Here is a 9,833-nt window from a genome sequence, read left to right on the forward strand (position 1 = left end):
GAAATAGGATTGCTTATTAAATTTTATTATATGTTTTCTAGCTAATTATTTCTTTTTCTAATTTTTTAATAATATTTTAATATATATCTAAAGATTTGAATTCGTCCTCTAGATCTTTTGAACTTTAGAAATCTATTTTTAACAGTGGTAAAACATGAATCTATTAAAATCTTAAAGCTGGGTTTACTGATACTAAAGGGTGTTCCCAAAATATACTTTCAATTAGGGGCAGTCATGTCTTCCCTGTCCCTTCCTCCAAAAATATTGCAGTGATTAGTTTTCTTACATTTTGACGAAATTTTCTATCAACGAATTTTTATGCTTACGGGTTGTAAATTATTCAAATGAAAAAAAAAATTCAAAATAATCATTAAGCTTATTAAGAATTCAGAATAACTAAATTTATTGAAATACATTCAGTTACAACCGTCTTGTTGTACTCTTCCTCGCTGACAAAAGGATATAGACACCGTGCACATATTATTGTCAGACTTGTGTAATAAATGAAGAGAGAGAAAAAGACAGACAGAGAAAGAAAGAGTATTTTCGCAGTTATGAGCAAATAATAGCAGAAACTTTTGGCAATTTCCAAATAAATTTGTCTTTAACACACATTCGAAACGTAAGGAAAGTGTTATTCTAATGATAAATTATAAGACAGATTCCAGCTGTTTTGTATGACTGTGGCAGGTACAGCCTATAATTCAATTAAGCAAACAATAAACGGAAGCTGGTACAACCCTTGTGTGCTGCTTAGAGAGAGAAACAGATTGCCATGGTATTTGTTAGAACAAGGTTTCCACCTAGTGGAGAACTCATGCATTTCTGTAACCTCAGTATTACTGTGTATGTTTCAATGAAATTAACATAGCATGCTTGGTATATATATTTCACAGTTTCGACTAAAAATATGATGCTATACCTCATGTCTGCCATCTGGCGGCAGAAATGTAACCAGTAGCAACGTCCTTGTGGACGAACTTTTTTTTTTTTATTTAAATTAAAAAAAATTAAAATCATACTTCTCCTGTTTTGTTATTTGATATAAGTAGTATAACATTCCGAAACCCTAATTAGAATTTTAACAATGATATATCAGCAAAAACAAAATCAAAAAGCCATAATTATTCAGCCAGTGGATAGGTTGAACCATGTACTTTAGATCCAATTCACTAGAATAGCTTACACTTGTATTTCCACCCCCCCGGTACATTCAATTATGCATATTGTGGCTAACTAGATTAGTTCGCTTCTCTATGAATTAATTGAGATCACTGAATAGGAGAAGGCAATGCCGTTGCCATAGTAACTGTGACAAGATTGTGCAAGAAGGTCCTATCGATGAATAGAGAGCGAATGCATGCTACAGGAGAAGTTAACGAGATCGCTTTTGACATGTTGGTTATTACGTCTAAATATTAAATTATTTATACTACAATTCCACATATTTAATAAACAGAAATCTAGAGTAGTATCAGATATTTGATTTTACACGTTGTGAGCCTATTTAGACAGAGAATTAATTTTGTTGCTGATGCAGAAATGATGTTAGCAAGAAAACACACTTTTTTTTTTCAAAAAGAGTCGTTTATATAAGCAAAATAAAAAAAAAAAACCTTTAGTAGCTTCGTTATAATCCACTATAACATCGACAATTAGGAGAATTTTATAAGAATTTGTGATTTCAACAATGGTTGAAAGGTCCATTGCTAACAAGACTATTTATTGTGTATGAAGAGTCGAAAAGAATTAATGAGGGAGTTATTCGAACAATGAGCTAGACATTAATGAATGCGACGCTGTATCGTATTATAATTAGCTTTATTTGGTGAAATCATGATCTGTTTTAAATCGATAACTGTATCTATTGTCATTATATAATACCATGCAAAGTTCCAACTGTCGTTGTTTGTACTTGTATCATTTTCAGGTCGGACATCATATCTTTTTTAAAAAAAATTAACTTACACGAGAAGGATAAAACCATTATTGTAATTTAAGAACAATTATGCATGGCGTTGCAGTACATGCTGCAATTGTTTGATAAATTGCTTTGTATGGAAAAATTGACATTCAAGAGAAATACAAAATACATTGTTGTCAGTTTCATTTTTTTTTTTTTTGAAACCAACAATTGTTTAATTATTGCAGCAACTGCTTGCAATTGGCTTGATTAATTTCTTTCTTTTTTTTTTTTTGAATTAACCTTTACGACAAATACAAAACATATTGTTGTTAATTTCATTTTTGAAACCAACAATTGTTATTATTGCAGCAACTGCTTACAATTGCGTGTAATTTTTTTAAATTGACTTTCACAATACGAAATGCATTGTTGTCAGTTTGTAAACTAACAATTGTTTAATTATTCCCAAATGATTGTTAACTAACAGTTTTATCATTTCTTTCAAGCTCGCTTGAAAGTATATTTAATATGAAGCTATTTTATATTTGAAAACGTGTTTCAATTTAGTTTGCTGAAACAAGAATTTCACAAGTCCTGGAAAAGGAGGAAGAGTTGGTTTGGTTTTCCTTAAGCGATTCTTTTGTTTATTAGGGCAACACGCATGGTTTAAGGATTACAGTGTGATCGTGAATGCATTCGCTATGTGGATTCTTCCTTTGCCAATCCCTTTCCGTTGGCGCGGCATCGGTAATAACATCTCACGAACTACGAACAAGACGTCCATGTCAGATATAATGAAGTGGAAGGACTTCCGTCATGCGCTGTTTATGAATAATTCAGCAGTCAGAGATGTTTCTTCGAGTGATCAATGAAGGACCTATGGGCGAGAATGTACTTCTAGGGAAGAAATAACGAGAGGAAAAAAGAAAATAAGACGGATCAAAGAATATCGTTAGTGAAAAGAAAGCGATGATAGCAATAGAATGTATAATAAAGCAGGAAGATCAAAAAATGAAAATATATAAAAACTATTAATTATTATAGAAGCTCTATTATATAATCACGTTTTAAATTATATTTTATTTCTTTTGTATTTTTTCGTTATTAAAAATATTTAAGATTAAAAAAATAAATGCAACTAGTTAAATACACCAAACAAAATATAACATAAATATGAATAATAAGATTTTTATTTCATTTATCTTTGAAGCCGGAACAATCAACCGTGAGATGCGGTGATTGATTCATTCAATCCAATACCCTTGGAGGGTAATGGATGGCAATGCTGTAGCCAATGAAGTTCTAACTGAGGCTCGGTTATATTGCTGTTACCCTCCTGCCATGATCAGAGCTTTAATTGCTCAATAACACCTTATCCCTACACTGTCCTCTACAGATAACGGGGAATATGAAAAGCATTCTTGCTTCGCCCCTTTAAGCCAGTCCTTATAAGGATAAGGACTATCTTTGAAGCCGGTCAGATTGAGAACCGATGTCCTAACGGTCCTTTTTAGTACAGTATATTTTTTTGAAAATATTATGACTATAAAATTTGGTATTTTATTTTATATAGTCATAATCTCCTCGACCGGTAGATTGATTATTGATCTAATAATTTGGTATTAGATCAATAATCAATTTACCGGTCGGGGAGAGGAAAAATTCCTTTTTAGGACTTCCAGGGTAACAAATGGCAATGCTGTAGCCAATGAAGTTTTCACTGAGGCTCGGCTATCGGCTATATCGGCTATTGCCGTTACCCAGCCATGACTAGAGCTTTTTAGCTCAATAACACTCCATCCACACAGACACACAGATTTTCTTCATTCAGATCACGGGATAAAGAGTCAAGGACTCAGTCCATCGCCCAGTTCTTTTAAGAACTATAAGAACTATATTTGACTTTAGTATTTAGTTGTACGGTTTCATTGGAACTTGAATTTAATTTGGGTTGAAGAAACGTAGTGTGGCAGTCCTAGAAAGGACTAAATTAGTGACCGATGATTAGAATGACATAGTGAGTGTGATTATATCAGAAGGCATTATTAATGTGTGAATATGATTATAATTAATTAATATTTCAGCGAGGAAATTAAGTTCGTGTGCCGTTTGTATTACGTTTGTCAGCGCACTGCGTGAGCGATGAAACCTCTCAGAGTTTCAGAGGAAAAATCCTACTAGGAGGCTGCTAACTCACCTAAAGTTGAAATTTTTCGATCGAAGTATCTGGCCTTCTTGCATGCACAATGACATGCAAGAAGTGCATGCTTTTTTTATTAATGGAGTATAATTTAAAATTTGGGAAACATTTCAACAATATTAATTTTAATAAGTTCAAATTATTAAAATATATAATAGCGCTAAAGTAATAATTTTTATTCAACATAATGCATAATTATTACAACTGTTAATGAATAAAACAGAGCGCCTATAGGTCCTGGGAAAAAAAATAGAATTCAGCTATGCCATCATCTCAGCTAAATTTTTATTTTACTTTTCTTTCCTTTATATATATATATATATATATATATATATATATATATATATATATATATATATATATATATATATATATATATATATAAAGGTGCAAGACATCGTGATGAAAGGTTCAAGTGCTGTGTTTAATGAAAAAAAAAAAGACGGATACTAATAAAAATCATTTTTATTGCTAGAAGGAATCAAAATAAAGTAATACAATAATTCCACCCACTAAAGATTTTTATAAATTCTTTTTTTTTTTTTTTTTACTCTTTTCTATTTGGTGATGCATTTCTTCTTCACTAGCGACACCGATCCACCAGGTCTGTAACATCACCCCACTATGTAATTACCATTAGCATAAGAAGCTAATGACACATCAAACTCTCTTTTAGGGTTGGAGCTGTCTTTAGCTTTACCCATGTTTAATGAGTAGTTTGACATTTCTGTCCTTACCAGTATAATATCAGAACAATAACTACTTCCAGATTTTTATTTATTCTTTGATTTCTTATGTTGAAAACAAGATTTACCTCTAACATAACCGTCTTTAGCAAAATGACCAGATTTACTGCATCTAAAGCATTTTGGAACATATCTAATATGAGATGCTTTATTCCTGTCAGTACCTTTAGATTTACAAAAGAAAGATTGATTATCTGTAGTATTCTTGGATATTGTTAAATCCGATATCATCTTAAATAGAAGTTCCTGTCCTTTTACTATTGGTCTCTGTTGTTTTTCTATTTCTTCACTCAGAAATGTTTTCGGTTCCTCTAATTTTTATATAGATAAGGATATTCGTAGATATTATCTTAATATTAATCCTACCATAGAGATAATCTCTGTTTCTCACAATTATTATTTTTAAATTCCGAATGTACCTATATGTTATTATATGCACAAGGATTCACTCCAATTGGTGCAATGATCTTAACTCTTTCAGAATCTAAATAATCACTGACTCAAAACCAAATACAAAATAAACACATTTAATATAACAAAAACAATATATATATATATATACACTTCAAACAACTTTACACAACTAACTACAAATTAATTGGATCCAAGGCCTTTTTAAAATAAACTTACAATTAAGACTAAACACGTTGTTTGCACAATCACAAAATGTTCATAGCCAGTTTCTTTCTCTGTCAAGGCCCTTCTCCAAAGACATACGACTTTATTCTTCATTTTTACAGGATCTTTCTCATCATTAATTACGCTTTCCTTGTCGGCTGTCAATCACACATCCAACTTCTCGGCGAGCATGGGCACTCCATGAAACTGGTAAGCAAGAAGTTAGGTATAAATAATGGCTGATACGTCTCCGTTAGCGACAAGAGAGAATGTCTTCATAAAAACACAAAACTTAATATTTTTAAACTACAATAAAATTCATGTAAGTAATACAAATATCAAATTCAGTAAGTACATCAATTTTTTAACATCTTTACATATCATTTTTTGACAAAAACAATTTCAATAACGGGCATATCGCAAGTGCCAACAATGCGTGTTATGAAAACAAAACTAATAAACAATAACATAAACAATTCGTAAAAACATTCAGAATTTTAATTATGATTATTTTTACACTACCTTCACGCTTTTTTTTTTGTATACTTCTCTCTCTCTTTAGTACGCGTGACACAGTTGGATAACTTGCAGATATCTGTTTTTATCTAATGCCTTCGCAGACATCCATGCATATACTTGATCGTTCAAAACTGGATTAAAACAAAATCATTCTCTTGTCATAATCATTTTCAAGATAATGTCCATTAGCATCATTAAGACAGTTACATAACATTATCGCTCTTATACATAAATTTTCACCGTTCCTCCAATCATCATTTACTTTTGCTGACGATCTGTGTTAGGTCTCATACCAGTTATTAGTTTTTTTATTCTACTGATACCAAACGCATTCAGGTGTAGGCCGTCCCTCTTATATAAATCCAATCTTTCCTCAAATTCAGTCCACACATCCAAAAACTCGCGTCCATTCCTTCTACATAGCCTACGCATCGAATCGTTGGCCATCAGAGCAAACTATGGGCCACTACAGATCCCGAGCTATGTGGACAAATTAAAAGAGATCTCTAAGAACAATATATTGTTCATGATGAACTGAAAGAACTTCTACTATTTTGAAAAGAAGATAAAAACAAATTCAATGCTGCCACACCACACGAGTAAACTAGACTGCAAGAGGAAATGTTGTCAACTTTTCTAAATGCAGAAATTTTTCAGGCCCCGTAAATTTTACAGCCAGGGGCCCCAGCCGGGTTTATCCGTCCCAGGGTAATACCAAATGATATCCTTCTTTTTTACAATAAACATTAAACACTAACTTACCTGATTACGTATATTTTGGTTATTCTTATTTTGCTTCTAACTGTATTATATTATATTATATTATATTATATTATATTATATTATATTATATTATATTATATTATATTATATATTCAATAAATATAAATTTTTTTTGAAAAAGTTTAAAATTTTCAGAAATAACATAAAAATAAAGAGTACACCAATATTTTTCTACAATTTGATTAGTACTAAATCTTTACTAAATTTCCATACTGTAGTAGGGAACGTGAGAACCACCATACCCTTGGAGGGTAATGGATGGCAATGCTGTACCAATGAAGTTTAAGTGAGTTTCGGCTGTTGCTGTTACTCCCTTGGGTGATGAGATTCGAGAGTTTTTGAGTTCTCTCTCTTAAGGTTTTTGCCTTATGAGAGCGAAGGGGAGAGTGTTCTCCGGCACGGCCCGCTGAGGGGCTTTGTCGGTGAATGAATTATTTTCCTCGGAAAATTTGAGCGGTTCGGCTCGGTGGTGGCGTGTGGGTGGTAGGCCATCACTGAGTGGAGCCAACGCTGAGATGGACGGTCTTTCGCCCACGGTTGAGTGGCCTAGGGATCGTCCGAATTTTTAGAGACGGCTTTACCTTTAAATATGGCAATGCTGTAGCCAATGAAGTTCTAACTGAGGCTCGGCTATTGCTGTTACCCTCCTGCCATGATCAGAGCTTTAATAGCTCAATAACACCTTATCCCTACACTGTCCTCTACAGATATTCTTGCTTCGCCCCTTTAAGCCAGTCCTTATAAGGAGTATACTGTAGTATATAGTATAAATTTAAGAAAAGATGTTTGTGGATATCAAAACAGGTTTATTTTCTCTAAAATTTACAGTAGTCTGTTTCACAGCCAAGCAAACGTTCTTGGTATTCAGTCTTCGGAAAGATTGAGATATCGTAATATAAGTGTGGGAAGAGGAAGCTGGAAGATCCCATCTGGTAATTGCCAGTTATCATTCAAAGAATTCCGAATGGTACATCGACATAAGTGCTGCAAATGAGAAGGTTCCAGATAGCGATTTGTGATAGCTGGGACCACTCCTTTCTCGCTTAGCTTAAGAATAAACTGTCGACTATCAGTAGTACGTAGCAGCAATCCCTTTTCGAACGTCAGAAGAGGGAAGTCCAGAGCCCCTTTCGTGATTTGAGGAATGGCCCGAAGTAGGATCCTCAAACACTTGCACACATTTTGCATTGTCCGGCTCACAAGAGCGGTAGATTTCTCGGCGTTTTCAATATCGCTTCCGACACAAGTCCAGAGGATTCGTAGCAGATGTCTAAGCATCAGTGGGACATCCCAGTCTCCTCCAATATCATACTCGTTTTTCACGTTTGGTCTAGGCTGCAACAGCGCCCCGTAGCGGAGTAACATAATCAAAGGCTTCGGTTTTGCATACACTGCTGCTAGTAGAGCTGGTGGTACTCTCATTGGATACAGAAGATCCAAGTTCACATAACGGAGTCCATTGAATAACATCTTAGCTCGCGTGGCATGATGGACGAAATACAAAACTATGGCGCACTCTTTAAATTCTGTAGAATTCGGGGCCCATCTCCAGAGAGCCATGAGGTGCTCCGAATGGTCAATAGCGTGGAGAAAAAGACCCGAAAAATGGCCGTCACAGTCGTGAATACACTGGAGGACCTGCGCCACAATATAGCTGTTCTGAACCCAACACCAGAAACACAACTTTGCCAGGCTATACACCACCAGTTGCTCGAGACTGTAACCACTCCCTCTATTGGTGTTTGTATCCTTTTTCCAGTCGTAAAATAGTGACAAGAGTTCATTAAATATATCTTCGCTATCGGTAAGCGTTCCCTCATAATTCAGAATTCTTCTCAATCTTGAGAATACCGAGATCTTAGCAATTTCGTCATCATCACTTAATAAACTCCTTTTCAAATCGAGGAAAGTTATGTTCTCCACATTTTCATACTCATTTTTGTAAGCAACGAAGGGATTCTGTGAACGTGCTTCCATTATCAGCCAATAGAAATAGTTAAAACACTTCACTCTGTAATCAAAGGACTGTCGATTGATTAACTGGTCAATTTGCCTATCTATTGAACTGACGAACGATTAGTCATAATAATTTGGACATCATTTGGCCGAACTTGGCTAGAAAGAAGCGGTCAGTCTGCGACAAGGTGAAATGTCGCCTGCAAAGCAACTGAAACAGTATAAACTAAAACATTAATAGTCTTTATAACAATGAAAATTCACGCGCTAACCACAACAATATGGTTGCCTGCTGGTGAGTTCAATTTCAAGAATGAAATATGTTTACAATGGAAGATAGTACAAGATTCGATATTGATGTAGTTGATACTGTTTACTTGGCTTTCCAGTTCTGCAAAATATACTACATTCTAAATCCTGTTGTTATTGTTATTATTTTTATTTTTATTACATTACACTGGAATTCCAGAATTCATTGCTGGTGGGCATTCTACACTACGTTTACAAACTATGATTAAATTATGAACTATCATATCCGAGAGAGATGAACCAAGGAGTTCGACAGGGATGTCCCCCTTTCAGCAACTCTTTTTAATATTTATCCAAATGAATTAATAATAAAATGCATTAAAAATTTCTATCAAGGTATTAAAGCGTTCTTCTACTGTAAACACACTCTCCTTTTTTGCTGATGATCAAATAAAAATTACAAATTCTGAAGATAACTCACAGAAAGATGTTTTAAATTTAAATAGGATAGAAAAAAATTATGGAATGGTAATATCAACAGAAAAATCAAAATCGATGGCCCTTTAAAGGACAAGATCCAGCAAGAACTAAAATAGTAACACGTAAGACTTTAGAACGGGTGAATTCATTTAAGTACATATGTTGTATGATTACATATGAAAATGATAAAGATATAAACCTAAAATTGCAAAATATTTAAAAATAACAGGTGTAATTAACTCTCTATTTAAACCTAAACTAGTTCAAAACAAACCAGACTAAAAGTATGCAATACATTAGCCCTACCTGTCTTAATGTATGGAAGCGAAATCTGGACAATAAAAGAAAAAGACAAAGAAAGATTAACAACAGCAGA

General features: G+C 33.7%; 1 long non-coding RNA gene across 1 annotated transcript; it reads right to left on the bottom strand.

Moving 5' to 3' along the window:
* Nucleotides 1-2,518: 2,518 nt before the first annotated feature.
* On the bottom strand, nucleotides 2,519-6,780 carry LOC150097644 (uncharacterized). The gene is made up of 2 exons (XR_016549648.1): nucleotides 5,483-6,780; nucleotides 2,519-2,803 (listed from the first exon to the last, which is right to left on the bottom strand). It is a non-coding gene; the product is annotated as an uncharacterized LOC150097644 (long non-coding RNA).
* Nucleotides 6,781-9,833: the final 3,053 nt, after the last annotated feature.

The sequence above is a fragment of the Typopeltis vanoorti genome, chromosome 17 (assembly GCF_054136105.1).
Source record: "Typopeltis vanoorti isolate ZY-2024b chromosome 17, IOZ_Tvanoo_1.0, whole genome shotgun sequence".
Taxonomy (NCBI): Eukaryota; Metazoa; Arthropoda; class Arachnida; order Uropygi; family Thelyphonidae; genus Typopeltis; species Typopeltis vanoorti.